The 17,344-nt window shown below is 32.4% G+C and overlaps 1 protein-coding gene across 1 annotated transcript in view; it reads right to left on the reverse strand.

Moving 5' to 3' along the window:
- LOC124530022 overlaps positions 1 to 7,294 on the reverse strand; it is a 43,471-nt gene extending 36,177 nt beyond the window's left edge. The window contains exon 1 of the mRNA XM_047104007.1: positions 7,048 to 7,294. The gene's annotated coding sequence lies outside the window, so the exon portion shown is untranslated. The remainder of the gene's footprint in view (positions 1 to 7,047) is intronic.
- Between the last annotated feature and the right edge of the window lie 10,050 nt (positions 7,295 to 17,344).

The following is a 17,344-nucleotide window of genomic DNA, read 5'->3' on the forward strand; positions in this document are numbered from 1 at the left end:
TATAACGAGCAGATAAAGTAAAAACATGTTATGTAATATAATTTTGTCATTAATATATTGATTTAAGATTGTTTTCTTGTTCGTGTTAAAGATGATGCTTTGTGATGTCTGGTTTGCTTATAAGTAATTTTTTTTTCGTTAATTAAGAATAATGTTGACACTGACAGCAAAGTTATGATCTGAGACATTGTTTTAAATACATTGTATTTATTTGTAGATGGTGAGTATTAACTATTTTCATCGCTTTGTTACCGAAACAACTGTTTTCAATGCGACCGGTAGCACTCCCACGCTTGCGCCTGCGCCGTTAAATTAGCACATTATTTATAACTTCTACCCCCCCAGACTGTAGAAACTTGCTTTATGTAAGCTAATTGAACAAATTTTATTAGTGTAAAGTTGCATTTTGCGTGCAATTTACTTGAACTCGATATTTACCATTTTACTGAATAATTTTGTTCGTTCATTGAATGTGACTTAGCTTTAAGCATTACTAAGCAATTTGTCTATTTTATAAGCAAATACAATTATGTTTTTAATTGAATATGGTTACTGTTAAAATTGAATACGAAGCTTTTTAATTAAGGTCAAAACTAGTTAGAAAAATATACGCGTGGTGAATGTCAGTTATGATATTCATAGCAGATCTTAAATAATTCATGTTATATGTGCCGAAAGAAATAAGGGTAAAGTTACATGTAAAATATGATATTTTAATGGCGACCAGACGGGACATGAACTCAAATGTCTCCACCCCAAAGGGATGTTGTCGCCTACAAGCGTTATATAGACTAGACACATACTAGTCTGGGGACGATTTTACTCAACAATTAATCAAGCTGTTTGACGAGTTACATGGGAATTTACGAGACTTCCATACTTATATTATAAAGAGAAAAAAATGTCAGGAACTAACGATACAATTTAAAAAAAACATAGTAGGACGCTACATTGTTTCGTGTTTTAAGATATGAATTCTATAATATTTTTTTTATTGAAAATTGCACCTGTACGCTGCTGGGCGAGTCAGGCTATTGTCTACCTGAACCACATCAGAGGAATTAAATTAATATTCAAATCGTCTAAAATTGTATCGTTCATTAGCCATTTTTATGATAGTCTAGCTTTTTTTTTGAGGAATAGGTCATTTGACAATGCGAAAAATAAAGTGTCAATTATTCTAATCAGTATATATTATGAGTTTAAAAATGGTTATTTATTAACGAAAGTTGAAAATAATTAATTCAAAATTCCATAAATAAAGATGCATGCGTTCCTAATTAGTCGGGTTTATAATGACGTCACTTGCTTGTTAACCTCGTTTGCCTACTGTATGTGCATTATATGTACCACAGATTACAATACAGGCAAGTGATGTCATCGACCCCATTGCAGTGCGATATCGAAATTTTAATTTGATATTTTTTGTATGTACTGGAAATAAAAAAAACAACAAAATTTACTTTTACTCCGAGTTTTTTATCACCGAGTTTAAAGACAAAAGACGTTCATCCAATATCATTAGAGTTTTGGCTAGACTAGACAATGTTTAAAGTAATTTCGTTGATTTAGTAAATAGTTGATGATATCTCCTTATTTTGCTACGGACAAATTATTTTTGCTGAGGTTTAAGATTAAATGAAAACAAAGCAAAATGGAAGCGTGGCGTGTAAACGGTCATAATAAGCGAAATTGGTTGAGTATATTTGCTGTCTCGTTCCGATTATATGCGCGCGTGTTTTGGTACAATGTTTTTAGGTTGTCGTTACATTTAACTGTTTCGTTGACTTTGGCATAAATCTGCTGACTATTGAACGACATGTAACACTAAAAAAATATATACAGACGAATTGATAACCTCCTCATGATGAACACAACATTTGACGGCAAATTGAAGCGATTTCATTGGTCGATAACTTGAATAATCTATGATATTCACTATGGATTTACGACGAGTTTTTCTATGAAATTTTAGAAGTAAAATTATTGTCGAAATAAGTAGTTAAGTGATGTATTATAAATAAATACAAATAAATCATAATCTCTTAGTGGTTCACATGCATTGCATGAAATACCTAAATCGAAGATTGTTTTTTTTCCAAATTCCATTTGAATAGGATATAGGTACATAAGTACTCTAGTCAGGGTTTTCAATTATATTCCAATCCAATGATTGCATTTATAGAATAAGTTTAACTTGGTGGTAGGGCTTTGTGCAAACCCGTCTGGGTAGATACCACCCACTCATCAGTTATTCTACCGCCAAATAACAGTACTCAGTATTGTTGTGTTCCGGTTTGCAGGGTGAGCGAGCCAGTGTAACTACAGGCACAAGGGACATAACATCTTAGTTCCCAAGGTTGGTGGCACATCGACGATGTAAGGAATAGTTAATAGTTCTTACAGCGTCATTATCTATGGGTGAAGGTGACTTACCATCAGGTGGCATATGCTCGTCCACCAACCTATAGCACAAAAAAGTACATGGCGTAACTGCAATGGTTACGTTTCGATTCGATTGCGATAAGAATTGGGTCCCTGCAGTGCGATTTTGTAAAACTTCACCTTTTATATCTCTCATGAAATTTTGACAGCCGACTTACGTTGATACACCAATTTGATGTTTTTAAACATTATTATTGTAGTCGATATCATATTTTCAGCGATGACATTCCATTCGAGTTCCTTGTTACAGAATAGTCATGTTTATTGCTAGGCAATCATTTACTATTGGAGAGTACCCTGGAGTATCCTACAATTCGTATATTTTACATATGCTATAGTATAGCTATGTTGATTTTGCTTAGACTTTACCGAATGTGTGGCGTGGCTTTTATGTCTGTTGTTGAAAATTACATACATTATTATTCTCAAATAGGGGGAATAATATTAATTTATAGTTTTATATCCATAGAATAAATTTATTACATTATTTTGATAGTTTTTGTATTCATAAGGACGTCGTTAAAATAGCAAATGTTATGTAGCGAACGTAAAAATAACGATAAAAATAGATTTTTATATCATTATTGTATCTATATTTGTCATATACAGCTCTTATAGCGTGTACATAATAAATGTGAATTATTTTAAGCAAATAATAAGCGAACGTCACTATTAATTCATAATTATAATAAAAATAGTGTTGTTAATCAACTCGTTTACTTTTAATGTTGCCATTTATTATTATTGACATTGATTATTTTACGCAGTTATAATTTAACTATACTCTATTCGATTCAACAGAAAAAAAACCCCAAATGAACAACATTGAATGGCAAATTGATGCGAAATTATTGGTTAAATCTATTCACTATGGTATTGAGAAAAAAAATTGAATCTGTAATCATAAATTTGGAAGCGAAATTAAAGTAGAAATCAGTGGTTTAGAGCATATAGTTTTTTTTATGAATAAAGACATATTAATTGTAAACACTTATTAATGCAATTACGAAAATTGAAGGTTTGTTTATATTTTTTCCTACTTCCATTGGAATAAGCTATATTCGTCCCGGTCTAATTAAATATGTCATGAATATGACCCCTGTGCAAGTAGAAACACTGGTTCACCCTACCAATTAACAACCGGATCAATAATAAGTATTGATTTGGCGGTATAATATTTCATTAGACAAACGAAATTAAAATGCAATCAAATTAAAGATACTATTTTTATTTTACTAATTATCGTACGCTTTTCATTTTGATACTTTTTGTTTGTTAATTATTCGTAGTATAACTCGTAAAAAATATTAATCGTTAAATTTAAATCCTTTACAAATTATATTACTCTAAACGTTTATTACATTAGTATTGTGATTACAAGAAATCAAAGTTTATTGAGAGTAATACCTAATTATTTGATTAGGTAACTCAATGCTTTTTATTATTATTAGAATTGTGTAATATTAAAATTAACTGCTATTGAACGTTCCATAAAATTCTACTAAAGTTTAATTAGCGTTTTATAAAACATGACTGGACTTAATTTAGTAGCTGTTTTTTATTACTTGGTGGTAGGGTTTTGTGCAAGTCCATGGCCACCACATTTTGTACCGACAAACAACATTACTTAATACGTTTAAAGGGCTCAAGTTAATGGGTGAGTGAGTCAGTATAACTATTGGCACAGGGGACATAACATTTCAGTTTCCAAGGTCCTGATCCTTAAATCATTAATGTAGGCCTTTACCCATCAGGGGACTGTTTGCCAGTTAATTGCCGGGATATTTCTTCCTTCCTTCCATTTTCAAGTAATGTTATAAATTGAATTAGTTAATATCTGGTAAGTAAACGCCAAACTGCTCGTTTGTTATCAAGTACCAGTAAACGCGATCTAAGCAGGCTGTAGGTACACTCTCATAAAGGACATTACCCTGCCTTATCAAGGCTTTCTCTTGCGTTCTTGTCGCGACGTAATTTGTTATATTTATTATTTCCTCTGCCGTAAATAGCCTTCGAATAACATATCACTAGTAAATATCGTCAATACTTTAGATAGCGCGCTTTGTTTACTCTAGATAGTTTTGATTTATAATTCCGGTAGGCATTTGTAGATATGCCATGAATTGTGTTTGGTCGAAAACGTGTTATGCCGGTCTCGTTTTCAGCCGAAATTTTGAACTTACTAAATATTTTTGGATTTACTACGAGTGTAAAGCTTTTTTCATTGTAGTTGTGATATTGAGAGGCTATTTTTAGTAGACCGTTTTTGGAGAACCTTAGAATGTTTATTTAATCATATTATCATAGTTAATATCTGTTAATTTATTTGTTTTTGTAACCGTTCCGTCAAATATCGGACGGCATAAAGCAAGTATCGAAAATGAAATAAATATACGACTTATCTTAGCACCTATTGAGTATTTGTGTTAATTTATTGAGACAATTTTGAAGCAAATTTAGTTAGCGATAAAAAATGTTATGAAAGTATTTCCTTCGATGTCAAAATGTAAAATAATTTAATGTCGATGTCCGATTTCTTATCTTAAATCGAACCGATCGCCGGAGTGAAGACAGAATTTTAATTGATTCGAGTTGATAGTCCCGGCTCGGGTAATTAATTCAAGCTATCCATGGGGACAAAATCGAGTTCCTCGATGTTTTAATTTGTTGATAAATCCCTGGGAACGAGAACTAAATATCTGTATAACTACATGGAGCTATGTGAAAGAAATAGGTAGTACAGTATGATGATGTTCTTTTGCGAAGTTAATATAAAAATATAACTAAGTACTTCTGTTGGATTTCGGCCAGGGCGACATCTCAAGGAGAACTATACAACTGCCAGGATATATCATAGGACACATGTGAATGCCTAACACTAGTACTGTATTCCCTCTCTCTCATATTCATATGAATCGACAAGAACGACATGATTAGAAGATCAGGCTCAGAAATCATGTCTTCAAGTCCTTTTAATGCATCATTATGTATAAAGTCATCTTTCTGATTCCAGATTTATCTGAGAAATTTTCGATGATTTTTTTTTATTGATCCAAAAAAAGGGTTTAATAGGATCTGCGGCATAATAAGCTATCCCTACGTGGCGATATATTATGCTCAAATAACGATAAGCCTAGATGAAATGTAATGAAACTCAAATTCGATAACTTTTTTAACACACGGGCAAAAGGGCTTACTTAAGCTCCTTATAAGGTACTTGTTGGAAATTTAAGTAATGCTAATGTCTTTGAATTGACCATAATCAGCCATCAGGTGGCTCATTAGGGCACCATTCCACGATATCTATCCTTATACAACTATTTACAAAAAAATGCCGTAATAATCGAATGGGGCAACTCTATTTATTAATATGCTCATGAGTTGGTAATATTTCAGTGTAGAATTATAATTAAATCCTTTATTCTTTTTGTATATTATCCGAAGATTATAGGTTAAAGTTGCACTGAATTTTAATGTATTCGAGTTGTGTTTTTAAATCATCCCTTGCTCGGTGGCTCGTACATATGTCTCCAGCAATCCGTACAGGAGCGATACGGCGAAAACTAATCAGTGAGACATTTCCAGGCTGTTACTTTCAGTCAGTCAGTTATTATAACTAATGTGTATCGCCGTAATATAGCGAAAGCGTAGACACCGTTTCGTATTTTACGACATTCCTTAAAGATATTTCCATAAATATAAAAAGTAGTTATGTAAACGATCGAATCAAAACCGAAGATAATGTTTTCGTAATATCTCTTCATAGCTATGAGCTAAAAAAGTTATAATTAATGCAATTAATTATCATTACGTCAAAAATTATATTTGTAAATAGTAAAATTGAACAAAATTATCGTAAGCCGTTATGCAACAATCGAAGCGTGTAGGGTGTACCTTCTCGCCCCACTTGTTACGTCGATATTATGATGGTGTTTCGAATTTTCGACACTTAAAGCGCAGTAACAGCGCGAACCCAGTTTTATGAACGCTTTAAAACTTTTTATAGGTCGCCAAAAGCGCTGATATTATTCAGAATAGCGTACCGCACTTTAAGCAAACAATAGGGGGTTACATTGCGGATCTTTTTAACAAGTTACAACACACAGGTTGCGGGTATTCAATGGAATTCTCGAGTTATTTTTATTGTCTATTGTATTGAACTTATTATCAATTTATACATCCTTTATATATTCCCATCGCATCAACAATCAGCAAGGGTTAGGAGTAATAGTTGGTTTTTTAATGGGATTGGTATCCGTAGGGCCTGGTCGGCAAAAAATAATAACAAACTATCATATGAACGAAAACTGGTTTGAACGGCGGATGAGGCCGCTTTATAGGAATAATACGAGACGCTTCCTTTTTATTGCGTGTTGAACATAAATAAATTTTTATTGATATTTATAAACTGATGGACTTCGGTTCCCATAACTAACTAAATTAACATTGTAACTTATTTAACAAAACATAAAATAACATTTAAATACAATATAATATGTAATAGCTGTACGTATATATAATAAAACTGAATATAAGTGTTAGTATTGTAAAGCGCTGAATTTTGTGAGTAAATAAAATTCGAACTAAAATAACTTTGGTTACCTCCGCAAACAGCAATTAGTGCACCGGCAAACAAACGGGGCCGCCGAAAACAAATTCAAGCTCCTTTCGAACAGTTACGGTACAAACAACACTTTTATTATATATATCTTGTATAATTGTTCGTATGTCGTGTTTTATTGACAAGTTTCACTCCACTTACTGTCACAATGTACGACGAAGAGAATAAACTTAGCAGCGTGAACGAAACGTAAGCACCGTTCGCTCGTTCGTTTCCGACTGGCTGTTTGAGCATTGAGCTCTTTCGGTCATTCGGTGTTCGCGCGACGCCATTGCTCGTGTTTGCATCACGAAGCCCTAACTAAGCTCGATAGGGTGGCGAACTTAGCAACTTTTTAGCCGCACACCCTTGCACGCCCCCTACCGATTGTTTAATTGTTCCATCTGTTTATTCGGGTGCATGTCTAATTAACTGTTTTTTTTTTCGTAACTGTCTAACTGCCACAACTGTCAAATTTCGGTTGAACATTTTTGTATCTTTATCATAATCTATACTAGTATTATAAATGTGAAAGCAACTCTGTATGTCTGACGTTATTTAACAACCAAACCACTGAACTGAATTTGATAAAATTTGTTATGATGAAAACTTAAACTCCCTGGAAGGATATAGGCTATTTTTTTTTACCCAACATTACTACTACATTAACGGGCAACAACTAGTAATAAATACTGTACACCATAAATACAGATAAGAAAGAAAAAAAACTGCATAGTGATAACGAATCCTAAAATACCAATAAGATTAATAAAAATGTGTTGTCATAGAAATATAATAATGCAATCATTAACGATTATTTTAAGTACGTTAATGATAATCATTATATTACAATAATATCAATGTTAGCAGTAAATTAATGCAATAAAAGTACAAAATAACATAAGTGCTATTTAAAAGCATAGCGTGTGGTTGTAAAGCTTTGCTTGCGCCGGATGCCGCACATGTGCACGTTGCACGTAAAGAGTGTACGCAAAACCTTTGTTGTGACGTCACTACCCATGTGCGACAGACAATAAATGCATCCATCAATGTCAGACAGAGCAAAAAGTTTTTATTCTCTATTTTATTTGTGTATTAACTCTGTCCGACTGTGAATGGACAAAGTGAATGTAAAAATACGACGTGTTAGATAAATACTTTTTTGCAATTTTTACAGTAAAAAAAGAAACTTTTTTTGTTGACCGTACTTCCTTTGGCGTATTCTTGAATCGAACTTTGCAAATTAACCCTGTTAATTAAGTTTCGTTTAGCTTAGTTATAAGGACCACTAAGTTTAATTTCAGAAAAGGAAGACAATCAGTGTCATTTAATGAACCGGTAGGTCAAAATGTACAAGAATTTCAAACACCCGAGACAGTTTCCGTCATCTAATTTAAATATTTAATTTAAAAATTCAATGATAATTAATCTTTAAATATTTTTTGTTTTACAAACGATCTATCAGTTTCGTTTGCATCAGTAATCTATAAAGATAAATTATTATAGATTATAAAATATAAAATTTAATAATAACAATTAAATGGGAAAGTAATTATATTTGTCCGTCAGTTTTACGCTTTTACGACAAAATCACAAGCTTGAACCATAAGGAAGGTTACTTTTTCCATATCTTACACCTGATGATCAATCCATCAACACGAGCAAAGATGTAGTCGTCAACTAGTATTATACACATATGATATAAAAGGATACTCATTATCATAACTACAAACTCCAAAAAATTCGGTCAATGAGTCAAATACGTGCAAAAATCTTAAAAATCTTTGGCTTGACCAAAGCCTAAAATTGGTCATGAGGCCATTTTTGAGTGATCGTGTTGAAACTATATTAAGTAAATAATATTATACTTCTTAAAAGCTATTTGCATTGCATTAGCCACTATATAAGAAACCTCGTTTGATGTAAGTACCTACTTACTTTTATAATATTAATGTCATGACATTTTTTAAATTTAGTGATGTGCTTTGTTGACAAAACTAGTATCGACAGAAGTTATCGCTTATCATTTATGAAATCAAATCTAATTTACATTTTTCGAGTAGCCAATTTTAACTTCTTCCACCAACCCGTATTGGAACAGCGTGGTGGAATATGTTCCAAACCTTCTTCTCAAAGGGAGAGGAGGCCTTTAGCCCAGCAGTGGGAATTTACAGGCCGTTGTTGTTGTTGTTGTTGTTGAGTAACCAATTTTTACTTCACTACATACATAGTATGAAACAAAGTCGCTTTCTCTGTCTATGTATGCTTAAATCTTTGAAACTACGCAACGGATTTTGATGCGGTATTTTTTTAATATATAGAGTGATTCGAAGATAATGTTTTTATATATAATACATGGACAATATAGTATAGAAACACTGATAATTTTAGAAGTTTCTAATGTGATATCATATCATTGTACCTGTGCGAAGCCGCCACTGGTCGCTAGTTTTTATTAAACTTGTCTCTATCGCCGGTTGGAAATGTAGATTCTATCGAGAGCAATCGGCAACTCGGTGTACAAGTTAGACCTATAAATAATGTTTTAGCAACTATTCTTATCGAACTGTTATCTCTGCGCTATCATACCTGTATAACCGCTGAATCGGGTCAAGTCTAATTTCGCTTATGTAGGTCACAATACAATAATAAAAATATGTTCATTTTATCGCCTATCAATAATTTCATGGATGGCGTATGATAGTTTGTTATCATGATAAATATTGGGAACATTGACGTTTCAATATGTTTGTGTTTATTTGAATCATTAAACAAAACATTTTTTATCAGATAATAATGAGATAAATATTTCATTCCAAATAGTTAATTACTGGAATTTCATGAAATTTCATGTAGCTGAGATGGCCCAGTGGTTATTGCGGGTTCAAACCCAGGCAAGCACCACTATATATTAGTATATATATATATGTGCTTAATTTGTGTTTATAATTCATCTCGTGCTCGGCGGTCTAGGAATATATCGTAAGGAAACCTGCATGTGTCTACTTTCTTTGAAATTCTGCCACATGTGCATTCCACCAACTCGCATTGGAACAGCGTGGTGGAATATGTTCCAAACCCTCTTCTTAATGGAAGAAGAGGCCTTATCCCAGCAGTGGGAAATTTACAGGCTGTTGCTTTGCTTTATTTCATGAAAGTTTCCGAATAATAATAAGTTGAACATTGGAAGTATAAAATGTTTGTGATTTGAGTGCTTTGTTTGAATTGCACTCGACAGTTTATCTAAGCCCATTAGGAAATCTTTGGTACCAGAGTGCGTGTAATAATCTTTGTAATTAAATATGGTTTAGTTCTTGGTTATATGTTAGACATTGTTCAGAAAGCGTTGAAAAGAAAACCTTTAATGGAACGTGCCGGGGAAACTGGATAGCCCATTTGCAATGTGTGTTTAAATAAATGCGTAATTTTTTGAGTTTTAAATCCTTATTATTTTATAACATGAACTACATTTTATTTACTTATTTATTTGAATTAATGCAAAACATGTACACATCCTCCAAATAACAATAAGACGACATATTGAAAGTAAATATCTGCATATTAAAGAAATACTTGGTGGTAGGGCTTTGTGCAAGCCCGCCTGGGTAGGTACCACCCATTCATCAGATATTCTACCGCTAAACAACAGTACGCAGTATTGTTGTGTTCCGGTTGTTGTGAAGGGTGAACGAGCCAGTGTAACTACAGGAACAAGGAACACAGCATCTTAGTTTCCAAGGTTGGTTGCGCATTGACGATGTAATGAATAGCTAATATTTCTTACAGCGTCATTTTCGTTGGGTGATGGTGGCCACTTACCATGAGGTGGCCCATATGCTCGTCCGCCAACCTATAACATAAAAAATATACTTTAGCCGATTGTTCAAATAAGGATCTAAGTACTCCGACCACATATCAAGAAATCAGAAGACGATCGAGTGTATGTTAATACAGGGCTATATTAGAAGGAGAAGACCTAAAGAATGCTCATCTAACCGAAAGATGAAAATATTAAACACTGACGAAAATAACAGTGTATGAATGCTCCCGCAGTGCTAAATCCGGCTAACATGAAGAAGTGTCGCAATTTAAATGGGAGGGAGTGAGATTAAGTACCAAATAACTCAATTCGCAACCACGATCATTTTCTGAAGAATATGCAAGTGTACAATCTCTGTAACATATTGTAACAGCCCACTTCTTGCTGGTACCATCAATTCTAGCTATATATACGTGCTTTCTGTTGATTTACATCCTATCACGGTAACAGCAAAGCAAATATTAGTTGCTGATTGATATTATAGCAAATAAAATAAACTCAAATAAAAACAAAATTAAGGATCTATAGACTAGCATAATACTTCATAATATATACTAATATTTTAAATGTGAAAGTAACTGTGTCTGTCTATCTGTCGTTTGGTAGTGTAAGAGCAATAGATAGTTCTATCGATCGAACCACTGAAACGAATTTGATGAAATTTGGTATGAAACTTTAAACTTGAACGTCGGGGGAGGACATAGAGTACTTGTTGTTAAAACGAGCGAAAATCAATATCAAAATATAATTCATTCAAGTGGGCATTTACAAGCACTTTTGAAGCGTCAATTAACAATTAAGTGAAGCTTCTACCGAGAAGAACCGGCAAGAAACTCAGTAGTTACTCTTTTTCAAAAGCCGAAGCCGCGGGCGATAACTAGTAGGTACTGATATGTTATGGACTGCAAAATTTGTCAATTCACAACAAATATTTGACATCAACAGTTAGTATGCTATAACCGTCATAACCCTGAAGTTTGAAGGGTAAGTCAGTTCAAGAAGTAAAGACACAACCACGCTCCTTCAATGATTGGTAGAAGAGAGAAAAATATACGTATAGTTTAAACCTATCTTGTGTATTGTTCTGTGTTTTATAAAACGGATAATTGAATACATAATGGAACCATCATGTTTTGGGTCTCTGGTAAAGACATAAAATATATCACCACTTTTCTTAATAATGGTAAACAAAAGTACAGTACAGAATGTAACGATATCTATTGGTGCTTGGTTTTTATAATGAATTATCAATCCTTATCAGAGTAAATGACGACTTTAATGGTTTTAAATAAGTAATAATACGATTTGAACTTTCTATTCACTAATCAGGAGAAATACATTCAAAAACTTACCGTATATTTAGAAAAAATGCATACAAAACTGAAACGCAGTGCTTCGCAATAAGGTGCACTTTATATTTTTAATTTTTATCTCGAGATAATTAATAGTACAACCAAATTAATTAGACACTTGGGAGCAGCCATTGGCATAATTAAGCTGAAGTCGAGACTTGTATCCAGTTATCAATCAATTGAAAAAAATGTCATATGAGCATCATATTTAATGAGAATTTTACTTAATTATAATAACAAGTAAAAATTCTGAATTGTGTATGTGCAATATGTAGCTATCATTTCTTCATAAGAAATTTGACTAGCCATATCTAGCGATCTCTTTGAAAATCCTATATAACGATTGTCTGTTAGATATTATAAATAAATTAATATTGGACAGCATTACGTACATTACTCTGATCCCAATGTAAGTAGCTAAAGCACTTGTGTTATGGAAAAACAGACGTAACGACGGTACCACAAACATCCAGACCCAAATCAACGTAGAAAAGTAATGAACTTTTTCTACATCAACTCGGCCGGGAATCGAACCCGGGACCCCGGAGTGGCGTACCCATGAAACCGGTGTACACACTACTCGACCATGGAGATCGTCAAATATAAAAAAAATAACTAAGTAGGCGATTTATGAGAAATGTGCGCTCTTAAATGAGAGCTTAGGTTAACACAATGTCTAAGTCTGTGTTAATATTAATTGTGCTTCAAACTCAACTGAAAATTGTTACATTTTTTCAAGCGGCTTGCCATTGTAAATTTTGGTGTCAAGTACATAAAACTTTTAATAACATAAAAACTTATTTCGTAAAACCTTTTTGTTCTTGACCAACACTTTGGGAACTAAAACAAATGTATTGTTCTAATTTGACATACATTGATAGGCATTTCGCTATCTGTACATTTTTCGGGTTTGTGGTAGATTAGTTCTGTTACCATTGTTTTTTTAGAAGACAATGAGCAAATAGTTCCAATAGACTATGAGTGTTCGTCTTCGATCTTGGTATTCTAAGAAATATATATTGGATCTATACTTGCCAGTGGTGAATTTGCAAATTTGCCGCAAGTAGGCTTTTCAATTTTTGCCGCCCCTACTGACTGTTGAAATTCAATACGTTAGTATTTAGTTCATAATCATATTGATTAAGTTTATTCTGAAATTGCAGCTTTATGATTTGTGTTCTATCGTCCTCATTACATCGGCTTTCTCCCATTATAATTAGTATGATTATGAACTAAGTTATATTTCTGTCAGTTACCAGATTATTTTCCAACCCGCTATGTAGTGACGAGTTATTACGGACGTAATGTGTATAAATATGATTTTAATTTTTTTTTATTTCTGTAAAATAATAAAAGATTTCGGCTAAATTTGCCGCCCCTCTAAATCTACTTATCCTATTGGTAAATCCGCCACTGATACTTGCACTGGTTCTGGTTCAATCACTATTCAAAAAGAGACACAGGAATACATAGAGTTCTTTGCGGCAGAATAACTAGACTTTGTATGGGTGGTACCAATCCAGGTGGCTATATAAGGCTAAGGCAAATTTGATTGCTAAATTTTAATATCCTGAATTCGAATCGCAAAGCCGATTATTATTTCATCTAGCGACATTATCCAGCCTTACGTGAAGACTTTCAAAGGATAGTGATAATTTGGATTAAAGATGAAATAGAAATGAATTATCACTAATCCTAATTGAATTACTCGGTACGAGTTGAGTCAACAGTAATACAGAGACACGATCTCATTAAAGTTTTATCTCACATACGTGTATACCCAGGTCTTGTTCGGTTCGACACGTTTCTAGCAAGGGTAAAACAAATATTTTATCAGTCAAATGCTTTGATGTATCAAAGAGATTATTAATATCCTTTTCAAGGTAGGTTTTGCATGATGGATAATATGTAAAAGATTCATACTGATACATGGTACTGGTTTGACAAAATGTAATTATTACTATTAATAATTAGGTAATTGTTACGTGACGTATTACTGTTGTAACAAATTGCTTCTTCTTCTCATACGAGTGACACCAACCGTTATAAGCGAAGCTGACCATTGCCCAGAGCATGAACTTTCCAAAAAAACAAAAACTATTATATTAAATTTGTGTAATATTTTTTTATGCCAATTCTATATACACTCTTTGTTTGACAAAAAAAAAAAAAACAAACTATAAACGTGCTTGTAATTATCTCTCTTGTTCGGTTCGTGTTGTTACTTTGTTCGAATTTTAAATAATAATGAAATAATTATCTTTTAAAATCAAATGAGGTTTTACTATACACTGTAGTCAACATTATCGGGTAACTTTTCCTTATCATAGAGGACAAAAGGCTAATATAGTTTGCAAAGAATAGAAGTATAAAAAGACGGATGTTACGAGCGAATCGTCTAGAATAATTATTTATAGATGGTACTGGCATTGATTATGATTTGTCATCGACACAGTAACATTAATTATTTAGTGTTGTTATTTATGGGTAAAGTTGGTTATATAAATGCAACATGTAACTATTATAACGAATAAGGTATTAAATGGTAAAATGTTCGACGAAGCGATTATAAGTCCGTATGGGTAGATATCACTCACTCATCATATATTCCATCAGCAAACAGCAATACATAGGGTTGTTGTTCCGGTTTGAATTTGAGTAAACAGTGTATAGGCATAAGGAACTTACCGATCTCACTTTTAACCGATCATCAGGTCAACTTTTTTTAATTAAGCCTCTTTTCTATCCTCAGAGTATTCTAACGAGAAGAATGGGCAATAAAATCAGTTCTCTTTTTCAATGTCAAAACAAATATACAGGGTTATTGGTAATTATACATCATCCACTAGGAGGTGATAAAATCAGTTCTCTTTTTCAATGTTAAAACAAATATACAGGGTTATTGGTAATTACACATCATCCACTAGGAGGTGATAGGGGGTAACTATTTTCAATAATTGTAACCTCCATATGCATGATCCAAAAGTGAGTGAATTATTAGATTTTTTAGCTTTTTTCAAAATTTAACTTCAAAATTTTATTTAGAAAAAAATAAAATCAATTTTTTATTCTGATTTATAAAAACGAATAAACACTGGATATTTGTGAATATTTAGACAATAATTATCAGCCCAAATTAAAAAATGGAAGTCGGAAAACGATATTATTTTAAATTTTTTTCCTCAAAAATGTCTTAAAAATTAAAAAAAATATTATGAAACTAGTTCTACAGATTATTTCAAAAACATTACCGCTTGTAAAATAATCTGCAGCTTAACTTTTAGCTTTCCAAAAATGTATAAAAACTAGGTATTTATTTCAAAGCAACCGAAATAAAATGACCAGAAAGGACGCTGGTAGGAATTCGTACTAAAGGTCGCTCTTTAAAATTCCTACAAAATGAATTAAAAATAATATCCAATGTAAAAAATCTTACTTTTACTTAATACAAGTTTAAAATAAAAATTTGAAACAGAAACAGTTCAATAGCTAAGTTATAAGGAAGACATTTTGTAATATAGCCTAATTAAAGTTTTATTAAGCGAGTCCTCTCTAAAAAACTAAAACTCTACAACAGAGCACAGCACACACAGCATGTTCTACGGTGCATCATGCAGGATTCTATCCTTATCATTATCCTCACGAAGAAATTGAAATTACAGTTATTTTTTGATATTGAAATTCGTATTATAATAATTGTATAATCTGTTATTCGCAATTTCGTCTTCTGCGAATGGTTAACAAATATATTTTAATTTTAATATTATTCTTAATTGAGCCGGATGATGCTCAGTGCAATTAAAACAATAACACTTATAGGCTCAAACCAAAATGACATCATATTACGTATAACAGCAATTCTAGCCATAGAAACGTAGGTGTGATTTTGCAATGCTTACAAAATATCAACGACCGTCTCACTTTAGGTATCAATCATATGCACAGCGCATTGCTTAAATACAATTCGACATTGGCCTAAAATATAACTTTTATTATATACAATTTTCGTTGCAGTGATCCGGTTTATTTAATTAATGCACTGTGCATGCAAAAATAATAACCACATTCATTGCAGTTATTTTATTTATTAATCTACATAAGTGGTTATTGAAATTTGATTATTGTTAATTTATTCATTTGATAATGATCATGGACATCGTTCAAACATTTTAACAACGTGATACGAGTGACGGTATTTAATTGAATAATTTCTCATTTAGAAACGGGATATTAGGCTTTGCGGTTGTAGAGGTAGTCTCAAGGTTCCTCCGTTTAGGTAGTACTAGGTAGTCTAGGTACGTCAAATTTTAATAAATAGTTTCGACTCAGCCGAATATTTTATTGTTTATCTGATAAGCTAAAAAGTAAAGTAATGTAACCAATTTAAACTACGTTAATCGCTTGTAAGGCCTATGTAGAGCTAGGACACAAAATAGTTTTAACTATGTTTCTAATTTGGACCTATCCAGAAAATGCCTTACTCAGGTATGCCTGCCTTAAGTATATCTGATAGATTAATCAGACCATTTAAGTACACGGAACACCTAGATAATACTAACTCTCCTGCCCGGGTGGAATGAGCTACAGTAAGGGTATCGTTACAGCTTTTAGATAAATAGAAGAATTAGAGATAAAACAAAAAATATAGTACTTTTCCGGCTAGAAAAAGACTTACTCTTGACTTTTCTCTTTTAAATTTCTCTTGAAAGATTTTTCTCAGTTCTCTGAGTATTGGTAAAATCCTCAGTAAAATTCGTTGCGTAGTTTAAATATGCCAGCGTTCAGAAAACAGGAAGAGACTTTTATACAATGTTTTTATACATAAAAAGTAATACATCTCAATAAATTAAGATGATATTACGGGTATAACAATTGCTTAATTCGTCGTTTGCTTTCCTAAAATCTAAATTGTATCCTAAAATCATAATTATACTGGGTGTATTTAGTCTACCCACGCTATGATCCCACTTGACGCCCTTGGAGAACTAGTGCAGTTTAAATATACATTCATATTTATAACTTAAACTAAATAAGGTCATTTTGATATTCGTTTGGATATAATGTAAAGATCGTGTCTGTACAATAAAGTTTGTAAATAAATATTTACTTTGCCTTTAATATTTTGTC

Source organism: Vanessa cardui, chromosome 1 (assembly GCF_905220365.1).
Source record: "Vanessa cardui chromosome 1, ilVanCard2.1, whole genome shotgun sequence".
Classification (NCBI taxonomy): Eukaryota; Metazoa; Arthropoda; class Insecta; order Lepidoptera; family Nymphalidae; genus Vanessa; species Vanessa cardui.